The sequence below is a fragment of the Aotus nancymaae genome, unplaced genomic scaffold (genome assembly GCF_030222135.1).
Source record: "Aotus nancymaae isolate 86718 unplaced genomic scaffold, 86718_ANA_hifiasm-v0.15.2.pri h1tg000036l, whole genome shotgun sequence".
NCBI lineage: Eukaryota > Metazoa > Chordata > Mammalia > Primates > Aotidae > Aotus > Aotus nancymaae.
This window is the reverse complement of record NW_026988450.1, coordinates 34,505,359-34,520,463: the sequence shown is the minus strand read 5'-3', so window position 1 is coordinate 34,520,463 and position 15,105 is coordinate 34,505,359. Positions and strand designations below refer to the sequence as shown.

The following is a 15,105-nucleotide window of genomic DNA, read 5'->3' as shown; positions in this document are numbered from 1 at the left end:
GAGAAAGTGAGACTTATGATTAAAAATGGCAAACTTCATTATGAAGTCTGACAAGTCCCAAGATCTACAGAGTGAGTAGGGGAGCTGGAGGCTGGAGACCCAGGAGAGCTGATGGTGTAGTTTCAGTCCAGAGGCCAACAGATTCAAGACCCCAGGTAAAGCCATTGTTTCAGTTAGAATCCTAGTAGGAAAAAGCCAATGCCCTATCCCAAAGACAATCAAGGAGAAGGAATTTTCTCTTACTTGGAAGAGGGTCAGCTGTTCTTCTCTATTCAGGCCTTCAACTGATTAAATGAGGCCCAGCCCTTTAAGGAGGCAGTCTGCCTTAGTCTGTCTACTGGTTGAAATGTTAATATCCTCCAAAAACACCCTCATGTAAACACCCAGAATACTGTTTTACCAAATAGCTGAGCACCTCATGGCCCAAATTGACACATGCAATTAACCATCACACCAACCTTTAAATTTAGGGGGTTTGGGGCTTTCTAGTAGAATCTCTCTTCTCTTTACTCTCTATCAATTCTTTTTTTTTTTTTTGAGTCAGAGTCTCACTCTGTCACCATGCTGGAGTGCAGTGGCAAGATCTCAGCTTACTGCAACCTCCATCTCCCAGGTTCAAGGGATCCTCCTGCCTCAGTCTCCCAAGTAGCTGGGACTACAAGCACATGCCACCACACCAGTTAATTTTTTTTTTTTTTTTTTGTATTTTTAGTAGAGATGGCGTTTCACCCATATTTGCCAGGGTAATCTTGATCTCCTGACCTCATGATCTGCCTGCCTCTGCCTCCCAAAGTGCTGGGATTACAGGTGTGAGCCACTGTGCCCAGCCACCATCAATTCTTATGGAAGGAATCTATCTAGCTTAGACATCTATTCCAGCACCGTCCAAGTGCTAAGCATGTAAGTAACTTAAATTTTTGACTAGGTACACTTTAAAAACTAAAAAGAAAAGTGAAATTATTCTTAATGATATATATTATTTAACATAATACAACCAAAATATCATTTCAACATTAGTCAATATAAAAAAATTAATGAGTGTGTCAGTTATCAATTTATCTTTCACGTATTACTAGCTCTGTGATAATGAAGCTTTAAGCATTTCTTTTTTGCAGCAAACATGATGTTAAGCTTTCTTCAGTGGAAGGTCATTGCTAGAGAAAGGAACGTCTCTTCCTGGTTCCTGAGTGCTTTATCTTTTGTTTTCTTCTTGCTCCTGCTGGGCTGCTCTCAGCAGCCCACATGTGGCTGTGTATAGAGACATCCCGGCACTCTGGCCCAGAAGCACATCCAGAGTATGCAGTCTCTTAGCAAGCTGACAACCCCAGCCCAACCCAGTGACCACCTCACTGCCTCTCTCAAAACAAGCGCCACATACTCCAGGCCTCATGCCACCCTATTGGCAAGCAGATGCCCTGACTCCCTCTGCACTCCTGCCCACCAGCCTTAATCTGCCTGCACCCCAAAGAGTGTTTCCCATTGGCTCCTGACATGGACACTGTGCACTGTAGGCTATGCATCTGTCTGCCAGAGTTGTTCCCAATGCTTTGAGTCCCTATGCACACCTACATTCTTGTACACTGGTCTTAGCCCACCTGTACCCTGTTTCTTGCTTGCCTAGTAACTGTGGACCAGCTCTGACCTGGACAACCCAGCAAACTTCTGTCATCAACTGGGCTGCAACCATATCGTCTCCAGTGACCTGAATCCCTTTGGAGTGGAGGCTGGCATCCAAGTTTGTCCTTCATTAGAAACTTCCTTAGCCTGAAGATATTCTCTAGAGTTTTCTTTTACATCTTTACAATTGCCCCATTATACTTAATAATTCTTTACAGTAAACTTTCCCTGTTCAAATTACTGTGCAATCTGTCTCCTAATTGGATCTTAACTGATACTATTATATCTTTTACCTTTTTTTTTCTTACAAAGTGTTCCAAATCTGGTATATATTTTACTCTTACAGCACATCTCAATTCAGGGTAGCCACATTAGAAGAGCTCAACAGCCACATGAGGCTAGTGGCCACTATGCTAGTGGCACAGCTCTAGATCTACTGAATTAAGATAGTAAGACCTTGCCTTAAAAAAAAAAAAAAAAAAAAAAAAAAGAGCGGCCAGCCATGGTGGCTCACACCTGTAATCACAGCACTTTGGAAGGCCAAGGTAAGTGGATCACCTGAGGTCGGGCATTTGAGACCAGCCTGGCCAACATGGTGAAACCCCGTCTCTACTAAAAACATAAAAATTAGCTGGGCATGCCAGCACATACCTGTGGTCCCAGCTACTTGGAAGGTTAAGGCAGGAAAATCGCTTGAACCCAGGAGGCAAAGGTTGAAGTAAGCCACGATTGCACCACTGCACTCCAGCCTGGATGACAGAGAGAGACTCTGTCTCAAAAAACAAACAAACAAAAATGTATCAACAATTTGTGTTAATGAGAATATGGCAAAACAGGCATGCTCTTCCACTATTAGTAGAAATGTAGAATATGTGATCTTTTGGAAAAAATTTAGTAATTTAAATCAAGAATTTTAAGTGTTCACATCTTTAAATCCTATTCATAGACATGGTGCCTGAGAAAATATTAAGAGGTTCTGTCAAAGATTTATGCAAAAGGATGTTCACTACAGTGTATTTATAACAGAAAAAAGATCTAGAAACAACAAAAGTGATAATGGTAAGGGTTGAAATAACTTATATACATCAAGATGATATAATTTTTGAAAGATGTTACTATATTTCCAAACTACTTATAAATGTGTATATATAGATATATAGATACAAAATTGTATCTACAGAGAAATTTTAATTTGAATAAGCAATATAGCATATATGCCTAGAAAAAAAATGATTGTAAAGAAATAGATCAAAAAAGTTGGGCACAGTGGCTCACACCTGTAATCCCAGCACTTTGGGAGGCTGAAGCAGGTGGATCACCTGAGGTCAGGAGTTTGAGACCAGCCTGGCCAACATAAGAAATTCTGTCTCCACTAAAAATACAAAAATTAGTAGGATGTGATGGTGCATGCCTGTAGTCCCGGCTACATAGGAGGCTGAAGCAGGAGAATCACTTGAACCTGGGAGGCGGAGGTCACAGTGAGTCGAGATGGCACCACTGTGCTCCAGCCTCAGACTGGAGGCAACAGAGTGAGACTGTATCTCAAAAATTAATAATAATAATTAAAGAAAGAAAAGATGAATGAATGAAAGCAAAGTACTTGCAATGACCTGCATAACCCGATGTGATCCCCTTCAGCCTCGCTGTTTTCTGACTGTTCATCAGTCATGCCAGGTGCTCTCCTGCTCTTGACTTTTCTATCTGGAGCACCCTCCCCTAAATATCTGTAAGACCCACTCTCTCACCTCTTTCAGGTATTCTCTCAGTTTTTGACTGTTTGCTTTGGTCTATGTAAATTCTGAAAGTAACAGTTTCAACTGAAACACAAAATCATACTTGAGACTTAGATAGCTGAGAGTTTATATTATCAATTAAACTTGATAATTGCAAAGCACTGCATCCTTTCACTTTTTAAAATTTAATAGCACACTGCCTTCTTTGCCATTGCCAACTTTCTGAGTTTTAAATGTGCACCTGCTAAATATTTCAGTTTTTCTAATTTTTAACCATTACTTACATTTTAACCAAGTATTAAAAAAAAGTGAAAAAGGACTACAGATGTCTTTTAAATTTTTTTTTTTTTTTTAAATGGAGTTTTGCTCTTGTTGCCCAGGCTGGAGTGTTGGAGTGCAATGGCACAACTTGGCTCACTGCAACCTCTGCCTCCCAGGTTCAAGCGATTCTCATGCCTCAGGCTCCCAGGTAGCTGGGATTACAGGTATGTGCCACCACGCCTGGCTAATTTTTGTATTATTAGTAGAGATGGGGTTTCTCCATCTTGGTCAGGCTGGTCTCAAACTCCCGACCTCAGGTGATCTGCCCACCTCGGCCTTCCAAAATGCTGGGATTACAGGAGTGAGCCACCGTGCCCAGCCAGTCCTCTGAATATTTTTATTGTCTTTGTGACATGTATTTGACCGTTCATAACCTTCAGATATTTCAAATGTAAGCTCTTGTTTGTGACTGTAATTAGTTCAGGTTCAAGATCCCTAGGCATTTGGCCAGATTATGCTAAATAAAATTTGCTTAATTAAATTAATAGCATATTTGTGGAGCACCTATCACATCCAAGAAGCAGTGCTACAAGAAGAAAAAAGTGTTCTTCTAGGTATATCTTGGCCATGCTACCAGTGATAGTGCTTTATGATCATTTTTAGTGTATGGGTACAAACCCTTGCCTGATTTTTAAATTTCAGGAAGTTTTATTTCATTCAGCAAATGATTCTTTCACACCTCCCATGTCATGGAAATATATATTCATGAATGGAAATCCAAGGTGAGTTTTTTTTTCTGGGCCCTGAAAAGAGCACGAGAGAAAAACATGCATAAAAATAACATGGTATTTGAATACAGAAACCATACCATGAAAAGCTAATGCCTGTGACTCACCTCTTGCAGCTTTATAGTAATCTACTGAGTCACTTTTCCTTCACTACAAAGCCTTAACCATCTCTTTTTATTAACTGTTTCCGTTCTCCAGATATTTCCAGGAATTTAACCTAGATTATTCTGCTGCATTTTCTTATATAGGCTATGTTATAAATGTTCATTTATACTCTAGAAATAAGTCCTTCTGTCACTGGGGGGTTAAAAAAAATTCCCATTTCCGCAATCAATCATGAAAATGTTCATCTGATTGGTTCCTCATGAGAAATGTAGATTTCTTTTCCCTCCCTCCCTCCCTTCCTTCCTTCTTTCCATTTCTTTAATTATTTTGAGGCAGGGTCTTGCTCTGTCACCCAGGTTGGAGTGCAGTGACACAATCATGGCTTGCTGCTGTCTCAACCTCCCAAGCTTAGCTTCCTCCTACCTCAGCTTCCTGAGGAGCTGAGACTACAGGTATACACCATCATGTCCAACTAATCTGTATTTTTTGTATAAACAAGTTGTTGATATGTTTCCCAGGCTGGTCTCAAACTCCTGGGCTCAAGTGATCCTCTTGCCTTGGCCTCCTAAAGTAATGAGATTATAGGCATGAGCCACTGCGCTTGGCCAAGAAATAAAAATTTAATTGGAAAGTAGCTCTAATATTTATTTGACCTACACAGAAATATGCATTGGCTACTCAGAGGAGCCACAGTGGGTGCACAGTCATCTAAGAATCTCTACCTCCTCATTAGGCTTCATCACTTATTTACTAAACCACTGCTTCCTGCCTGTAACCATTCTTTCTTCTAAGCTACTTTCATGCAGTTAACAAAATTATTCTCTACAATAAGCAATCTCATGTGTGTCAGGAGGGTGGGGTGAAGAGAAAGACAAGTTCTTCATTGCCTATATAATAAAATCTCAAACTCTGCTATCTGCTTGTCTGCTTCCTTCCCCCCTCTATCCCCTCCTTTCCTTCCTTCCTTCCTTCCTTCCTTCCCTCCTTCCCTCCTTCTTCAGTCTAAAAGACATTAGGGTTTTTTTTAGTTTTCATTTTTGTTTTTGAGACGCAGTTTCACTTTTATTGCCCAGTTGGAGTGCAATGGACCAATCTGGCTCACTGCAACCTCCGCCTCCTTGGTTCAAGAGATTCTCCTGCCTCAGCATCCTGAGTAGCTAGGATTACAGGCATCCACCACCGTGCCCAGCTAATTTTGTATTTTTAATAGAGATGGGATTTCTCCATGTTGGTCAAGCTGGTCTCGAACTCCCAACCTCAGGTGATCTGCCTACCTTGGCCAACCAAAGTGCTGGGATTACAGGCATGAGCCACCATGCCTGGCTAACATTAGGTCTTATAAGGAGGAGAGAGACAGCATCAGCCCTGGAAAAGCCAGAGTCTGAACAGGGTGTGGAAACCACCTATTCAGGTGGCAGCACATGAAGATGGCAGCAGCCCATGTGGGATGCCCCACATCTTCATGTGCTGCCCCATGCACCCCCATGGGCATGCATGGGGGTGCATGCGGCAGCACATGAAGATGATGCAGCCCAGGACACCAGCATTGTGTGGAGGTAGGGGAAGTGATAGCAACAGTGAAGGAAGACTGGTTATATACAGGAAGATGAACCCAGTGAGTACATTTATTTCAAATAAGGGAGACAGGAAAAAATGACAAACATGGAAAGGCAGAAAACTAAAATAAAACCTATAGTATTCAACTGGAATTAGAGATATCAGCATGAACTCATGGTTTGTACATATAGAAATAAATACAGTTGGTGTGCTGTGTGAATATTGATAGGTAGACAGACAAATAGTATGTACATACATGCATTTCCTAGCCATGCTCACTGAAAAGACACACAAACAACTTCTTCCCAGATCTTGCTTTTTCTTTTCTTTTCTTTAGACAGAGTCTTACTCTCTCACATAGGCTGGAGTGCAGTGGCGTGATCTCAGCACACTGCAACCTCCACCTTCCAGGTTCAAGTGATTCTCGTGCCTCAGCCTCCCAAATAACTGGGATTACAGGTGTGCACTACCACACCTGGCTAATTTTCATATTTTTAGGATTTTGCTATGTTGGCCAGGCTGGTCTTGAACTCTTGGCCTCAAGTGATCCACCCGCCTTGGCCTACCAAAAAGTGCTGGGATTACAGGCGTGAGCCACCATGCCTGATCCCAGATCTTGGTCTCTAAGTATCATTCGTCACCTAAAAGAACTCTGTGGAGCTCTGAGGAGAAATGACTGATTCTAAGATTAGCAAAGCATAGGTCCAAAATGAGCCTAGAATGCTTTGTTGTCCCAGAAAGTAAAGAAGTGGTCAAAGCAGGGTAGGGATGGATCAAAATAGTGCGATAGGTGAAGAAGCACTCACTGGCCAAATCTGGGTAATGTGAAAATCAAAATAAATTATGATAATAAAAGAATATAATCTGAGGCCGGGCACGGTGGCTCACCTCTGTAATCCCAGCAGTTTGGGAGGCTGAGGTGGATGGATCACTTGAGGTCAGGAGTTTGAGACCAACCTGGTCAATATGGTGAAACCTTGTCTCTACTAAAAATACAAAAATTAGCAGGCACGGTGGTATATGCCTGTAGTCCCAGCTACTCAGAAGGCTGAGGCAGGTGAATCACTTGAGCCTGGGAGGCAGAGTTTGCAGTGAACAGAGATTGAGCCACTGCATTCCAGCCTGGGTGACAGAGCTAGAGTCTATCTCAAAAAAAAAAAAAAAAAAAAGACTATAATCTGTTGAATAAGATATCAACCTATGAACTCATACTGATCTCAATAAATACATAGGTGGAGGAGAAACCTTTTACTTGCAACAAAATGTCAACTGATGACTGCAGAAAAGATGGAAATACAAAAATTACAAATTGGCAATCATCATAGTAACAATTCAGCCAAGAAACATCAATGTGTGCTAAAACTAATATATAAAAGTTTGATGAGTAATGGGATCTTTACATAGTTTAAATTGGTTCCTTAAAAAAATATTTATTAAAAAAGAATAAGTAACTTTTTTCTTCTTTTTTTAATAGGATACGAGATTAATATACAATTAATCTTGTAGATTTAACTGTTTTCATCAATACCAGCAACAAATTACAATTGAAATTTAAAGTGATACAAATTAAAATAGCACCCCCAAAATGAAATTACTTGGGTATAAATCTAACAAATTGTGAACAAGATTTATATGCAGAAAAATTCTTATTTTTTTCTTTTCTTTTTTTTTAATTTTACTTTAAATTCTGGGGTACATTTGCAGATCTTGCAGGATTGTTACATAGGTATACACATGCCATGGTGGTTTGCTGCCTCCATCCCCCCATCACCTGGCATTAGGTATTTCTCCTGTTATACTTCCCCAATCTCCCCACCCCCTGCTATCTCTCCCCTAACCCCCACCCCCAACAGACCCCAATATGTGATGTTCCCCTCCCTGTGTCCATATGTTCTCAATGTTCAATACCCACTTATGAGTGAGAACATGCGGTGTTTGGTTTTCTGTTCTTGTGTTAGTTTGCTGAGAATAATCATTTCCAGATTCATCCATGTCCCTACAAACAACATGAACTCATCCTTTTTATGGCTGTATAGTATTCCATGGTGTATATGTGCCACATTTTCTTTATCCGGTCTATTTTTGATGGGCATTTGGGTTGGTTCCAAGTCTTTGCTATTGTAAACAGTGCCACAATGAACATTCGTGTGCATGTATCTTTATAATAGAATGATTTATAATCCTTTGGGTATTTACCCAGTAATGTGATTGCTGGGTCAAATAGTATTTCTATTTCTAGGTCCTTGAGGAATTGCCACACTGTCTTCCACAACGGTTGAACTAATTTACACTCCCACCAACAGTGTAAAAGCATTCCTATTTCTCTACATCCTCTCCAGCATCTGTTGTCTCCAGATTTTTTAATGATCACCATTCTAACTGGTGTAAGATGGTATCTCAATGTGGTTTTGATTTGCATTTCTCTAATGACCAGTGATGATAAGCATTTTTTCATATGTTTGTTGGCCAAATAAATGTCTTCTTTTGAAAAGTGTCTGTTCATATCCTTCGCCCATTTTTTGATAGGGTTATTTTTTTCTTGTATATTTGTTTTAGTTCTTCGTAGATTCTGGATATTAACCCTTTGTCAGATGGGTAGCTTGCAAAAACTTTTTCCCATTCTGTTGGTTGCCAGTTCACTCTAATGATTGTTTCTTTTGCTGTGCAGAAGCTCTTAATTAGATTTCATTTGTCTATTTTGGCTTTTGTTGCCATTGCTTTTGGTGTTTTAGTCATGGAGTCCTTGCCTATGCCTATGTCCTGGATGGTACTGCCTAGGATTTCTTCTAGGGTTTTTATGGTGTTAGGTCTTATGTTTAAATCTTTAATCCATCTGGAGTTAATTTTAGTGTAAGGTATCAGGAAGGGGTCCACCAGTTTCAGCTTTTTGCACATGGCTAGCCAGTTTTTCCAACACTATTTATTAAACAGAAACAGGGAATCCTTTCCCCATTGCTCGTTTTTGTCTGGCTTGTCAAAGATCAGATTGTTGTAGATGTGTGGCATTACTTCCAAGGCCTTTGTTCTGTTCCATTGGTCTATATCTCTGTTTTGGTACCAGTATCATGCAGTTTTGATTACTGTAGCCTTGTAGTATAGTTTGAAGTTAGGTAGCATGCCTCCAGCTTTGTTCTTTTTGCTTAGGATTGTCTTCGCTATGAGGGCTCTTTTTTGGTTACATATGAAGTTTAAGGTGATTTTTTCCAGTTCTGTGAACAAGGTCAATGGTAGTTTGATGGGGATAGCATTGAATCTATAAATTACTTTGGGCAGTATGGCCATTTTCATGATATTCATTCTTCCTAACTATGAGCATGGAATGTTTTTCCATCTGTTTGTGTCCTCTTTTATTTCCTTGAGCAGTGTTTTGTAGTTTCCTTGAAGAAGTCCTTCATGTCCTTTGTTCGTTGAATTCCTAAATATTTTATTCTCTTTGTAGCAATTGTGAATAGGAGTTCACTCATGATTTGGCTCTCTGTTTGTCTGTTATTGGTGTATAGGAATGCTTGTGATTTTGGCATATTGATTTTGTATCCTGAGACTTTGCTGAAGTTGCTTATCATCTTAAGAAGATTTTGGGCTGAGACGATGGGGTCTTCTAAATATACAATCATGTTATCTGCAAATAGAGACAATTTGACTTCCTCTTTTCCTAATTGAATACCCTATTTTCTTTTACTTGCCTGATTGCTCTGGTTAGAACTTCCAATACTATGTTGAATAGGAATCGTAAGAGAGGGCACCGTTGTCTAGTGCCAGTTTCAAAGGGAATGATTCCGGTTTTTGCCCATTCAGTATGATATTGGCTGTGGGTTTGTCATAATAAATAGCTTTTATTATTTTGAGATATGTTCCATCGATACCCAGTTTATTCTTTTTTTCTTTTTTTCTTTTTTTTTTTTTTTGAGACAGCGTCTCACTCTTGTGGCCCCGGCTGGAGTGCAGTGGCATGATCTCGGCTCACAGCAATCTCCACCTCCCAGGTTCAAGTGATTCTCCTGCCTCAGCCTCCCAAGTAGCTGGGACTAAGGCACACACCACCATGAGTGGATAATTTTTGTATTTTTTTTTTTTAGTAGAAACAGGATTTCACTGTGTGGGACAGGCTGCTCTTGAATTCCTGACCTCGTGTTCTACCCGCCTCGGCTTCCCAAAGTGCTGGCATTACAGGTGTGAGCCATGGCACCTGGTCTGAGAAGGAACAAATTTATGGTGGAGAAACCTAATAGATATTATCTTAATGGAGTGATTAAAATTTGCATTTCTCTATAAAGGGACAAATAAAATCATATACCAACTAATAGGATGCAATGATAGATCACAGCATCACTTCTGTGGTATTTTTGTCCTTCCTTCTCCCCTTTCACCCAAAACAGTATATACTAAATCTAATCACGAGAAAACAATAGAAAAATAAATATTCTAAAACATTTCAAAACATGATTGAATGGTTATTTTCAAAAGAGTCATGCCAGGAAAGCCAAGGAAAGACTAAGGTTCTATTCCAGGTAAGAGGTACCCAAAGAGACATGACAACTTGATGCAACACTTTATCCTGAATAGGATTATTTTGCTATAAAAGACGTTATTGGGATAATTGATGGAATCTGAATGACAATTAAGGATTGGATAGTAGCAATGTGTCAGTATTCATTTTTTGTTTTCATGGCTGCATTGTGGTTATGAGAGGGAATATCCTTATTTTTAGGAAATACTGAAGTATTTTAAAACACTAAAGTGAAATGAAAACTTCCTGGTTGTTAAGGCCCTTTATTAGTTTATCTTAACAGTCTCATCTTCAACAGCATTTCCACAGCCCCATCCTCCACCCATAATGGGCCTTTCCCACAATCAGCACGTCCATCTCAGGGTCTAGGACTTGCTCATGTTATGCCGTATGTATATGTATGTGTATGTATACAGATATATGTATGTATATCTAGAATGCTTTATAGCTCCACTTTTGCCAGTTAAAATGCTTGAGTTTAAGAAACATTATGGTGGGGCATGATGGCTTCCGCTTGTAATTCCAGCATATTGGGAGGTCAAGGCAGGAGGACTGCTTGAACCCAGGAGTTCCAGGCCAGCCTGAGCAACATAGTAAGACCTCATCTCTGCAAAAAATAAACAAAATTAGCTGGGCATAGTAGCACATGGCCTGTAATCCAAGCTACACAGGAGGAAGGGTAAGAGGATCACCTGAGCCCAGGATGCAGAGGTTGCAGTAAGCCTGTGTGACAGAGGAAGACCCTGTCTCCAAAAAAAGGATCATCATAACACTTCAGTGCTTAAGTGTGTTAGAAACATCATAAAACTTAAAATTTTAGATCAAATTAAACCTGACTCCTACTTTTACTTCTTAATTTGGCATAAAAATTTGATCTCAGTCTCAAGTATATGGAAGTGAGTGGCTTACCCAGTGCCCAGAAAATAGGAAACTTTCTCTGGTCTTCAATTTGTCACAATGGCTGCTGAGATGCTCAATGACAAAGTCCAGATTATATTTAAAGGCAGAAAGCTCCATCCCTTCTGTGACATTTATTGGTGCAAGATTTTATGCTACTGCTCCCAGGGCTGTGATACGGAGTGCCACAGGAATAGTCTCAAGCACTTGTAGAAAACCCTTAACTGCCTTTCCCCAGTAATTTCTCCAGTGTTATCTTCTCCCCTAGGGTTAAGCCATTTCCCGTTTCTACTTCCTAAGATAGATCCAGGTAGAAATATCTTCTACATAACTGGAAGCTTCCATTTTTAGCCCAGAAGAATGAAAATTATTGATAACCATTAGATTAAAGGGAACTCAAACTCATGACATTAAGGTTTTTCTACCCTCTTGAAATGCTGGGAGGAAAATTCTTTTAACTGCCCAAGTATTTGAGTATAAAACAGCAATATTCTGAATAATACCACCTGCTGCTCAACTCTAATATAGGGATTGGCAAAGGTCTAAAGTTTTAAATTGGTGGCTGGGTGCGGTGGCTTATGCCTGTAACCCCACAATCTGGGATGCCAAGGAGTGTGGATCACATGAGCATAGGAATTCAAGGCCAGCCTGGGCAACATGGCAAAACTATGTCTACAAAAAATACAAAAATTAGTCAAGCATGGTGGTGTGCACCTGTAGTCCCAGCTACTTGGGGGGTTGAGGTGGGAGGATCATTTGAGCCCAGGAGGTAGAGGCTGCAGTGAGCAGTGTTTGCACCACTGCACTCCAGCCTAGGTGACAGAGTGAGACTCTGTTAAAAAAAAATTAAATTGGTAAAGGCTCAGGTGTAAATGTTTTAGGCTTTACAGGCTATGTAGTTTCTTTCCCAAGTACTTGGCACTACCATTATACCATGACAGCAGAGTCAGATAAGATGTAAACAAATGAGCATGGCTGTGCTGCAGTGACACTTTGTGGACACTGAAACATGAATTTAATAGAATATGTATGTGTTGCTATGTATCATTCTTATGTTGAGTTTCTCCCCATCTTAAGATATAAGTTCATTCTTAGCTCATGGGCTATACAAAAATAAGTAGTGGGCTGAATCTGGCCTTTGGGCTGAAGTCTGCTGATTTCTGCTCTGAGAATGAAATGAGAGCTTTTAACATGAATGTTTCCAGAATTCAGAATTATCTCCACCCATAAATAGCATATTTTGTGCATTTATCATTGTTCTTACCACTTTCTGTCAAGAATCATTGTTCCCTGTGCATTTACAATCCAGACAATTGTGCCCTCTCTGAAAGATATGTACTTCCTTTGAGCTTCCACAGAGCCTAGGTGTCCGAACTATTTTAACTGAATGAAATTGTGTAGCAACGAAGGTTGAATATATGAAAGAAATTTATTATGGAGTATCATCTATACAAGGCTGGCTCTGTTCTCTTAGAGGACTATGAGTTTTGTTATAGATGGTTTGTAATTTATGTGTGCTCTCATTTTCTTCTTCTCCTTAATTATCTCTACTTGTTGAATCACTTCCAAGACAATTGTTTGAGGTTCAGGTTTATATAAAGAACTCTGCACTGCTGAGTCTATCCCAGAAAAACTAAGGTTTCTGAAAGATTTTTTTTTCTATTTACGATTTTTTCATTTTTAAGATTGTTAGAAAAACTGGAGATTTAATTTTTGCATATATTTTTAAGATGAAAAATCTTTAAGCTATTTTCTTTATGTATGGTTCATTTGGTACATGGGTAAACATGGTTCTTAGAAATTAACAGGATCCTTTCTTTTAGTAATACCTTATGCTTTCATGTTTTATATTTCACTAACTCTGCACAATAATCCTGTTAAGTAGGTAGGACAGGAGTCAAGACTCTTTCAGGTAAAAGTGACTAATAAAAAAATAAAATAAAAACAACCCAAAGTAGTTTAAGCTCAAATAAAGCAGTATTTAAGCTCAGGAAGTAGAGGGATGGATCTTTCTTCCATCTATGGCTGCATCCAAGGACTCAAATGATCACATCAGAGTTTTCTTCTCTGTTCAGTTCTGTTTTCTTGTGTGTGTTGCTCTCATTGTAGGAAGGCTTCCTCCAAGTTGCTGGAGGAGATGGCCACCAGGAACCTTGATTTTATATCATCCCAGCACAAAGATACCAAACGCAAGAGACAGCATTTTTCACTGCCTTTAGCTGGAAAATCCTTGAGGAGGACCCTTGATGGGAAAAGAGTGGTTATACAGAAAGGAATGCTGAGCAGATAATCAGTGTTCTCTCAAGTGGATATAATGACCATCTACATGCATATGGGAAAAGGAGACACAGGGAAATGAAGTAATTTTTCCAAGGTCACATTGTTGGCTGGTGGGAGAGGCAAACCAGAAACCCAGGCCTCCTCACTCAGACCTCTGCTCTTGCCTTAATAACCATGTTATTTCACCATGTCAAAATAAAAGTGAGACCTACCAGTTTTCATAAACACTGTAATGCCGTTCTGTTACATCTATTTATTTGGCTTCTGTATATACAGCAATAACCTCACATTCAAAGAACCAAATAATTATACCTGACTTATTTGCCTCAGTATTTGTGAATAACTCTGTAACACTTTATGGGCATTTTATACCAGCATTTTAAGGTGTTTTTAACAGGTGGATCTTTAGAAAGAACAGAAAAGTTTGAATAAACATACATTGGCAAGCAATTTATATTCCTTTCCCCTTAGTCTATTGTGTTCCTTAATTTTTTTTGTGATGGGCGTAAACATAATAAAATGATTTATTGCAGAAATTGCTTATCTTTCTGTAAGTAGGCAAGTGGCTGGTTTGTTGGAAAGAGGACTTGACCAAGTGCTAACCAATGTGGATTTGTGAATTGCTAAGTTTACAAAAACTTTTTAAAAATTGTTTTAAAAAATGCTTAGTTTTACAAAAATGTCTGGCTTTGTCAATTACTAGTTTGTTGTGTGGCTGCCAGCAAATCACTTAAACTCGTTCTGAACCTTAGTAGTATCATCACTTGCAAAAGAGGAGTGGTTTTATCACCTTATTTTGGTACCTAGAGCATAGTGTAGACTGAAATCTCGTGTAAGCTACAAAATGGCATATAAATGTCAGTTCTACTGACAGAGCAGGAGCACTGTCATCTCAGACAAACACTGCCGCTTTAAGTTCCAACTCCCTTTCTAGCCTCATGCATTTCAAGTAAATCATTTCTCTTCTAACTACAAGCAGACAGAAAGAGCAGACAGTAAAACAGATAAGACAGCTCAGGCACAGAGGGAAGCAGCGGGGAAAGTCTCTTGGGTAACTGCCAAACTTCACCCTCACACAATGGGCCCCAGTAAAACCGTGGGCCTTAATAAGCACATTCCTTTCCCTTCAGGTACACTAAGATAGGGAAGCTAAAAGCAGATTCAGGGGGCCGGGCGTGGTGGCTCACGCCTGTAATCCCAGCACTTTGGGAGGCCGAGGCGGGCGGATCACGAGGTCAAGAGATCGAGACCATCCTGGTCAACATGGTGAAACCCCGTCTCTACTAAAAATACAAAAAAGTAGCTGGGCACGGTGGTGCGTGCCTGTAATCCCAGCTACTCAGGAGGCTGAGGCAGGAGA

General features: G+C 39.8%; 1 protein-coding gene across 3 annotated transcripts in view; it reads right to left on the bottom strand.

Moving 5' to 3' along the window:
* Positions 1-15,105, bottom strand: part of CA13 (carbonic anhydrase 13) — a 57,455-nt gene that overhangs the window by 41,218 nt on the left and 1,132 nt on the right. The window contains exon 3 of one of the 3 annotated variants that reach the window (XM_064384334.1): positions 2,269-2,386. The exons of the other annotated variants lie outside the window; for them this stretch is intronic. The gene's annotated coding sequence lies outside the window, so the exon portion shown is untranslated. The remainder of the gene's footprint in view (positions 1-2,268; positions 2,387-15,105) is intronic. 3 annotated transcript variants of the gene reach the window in all.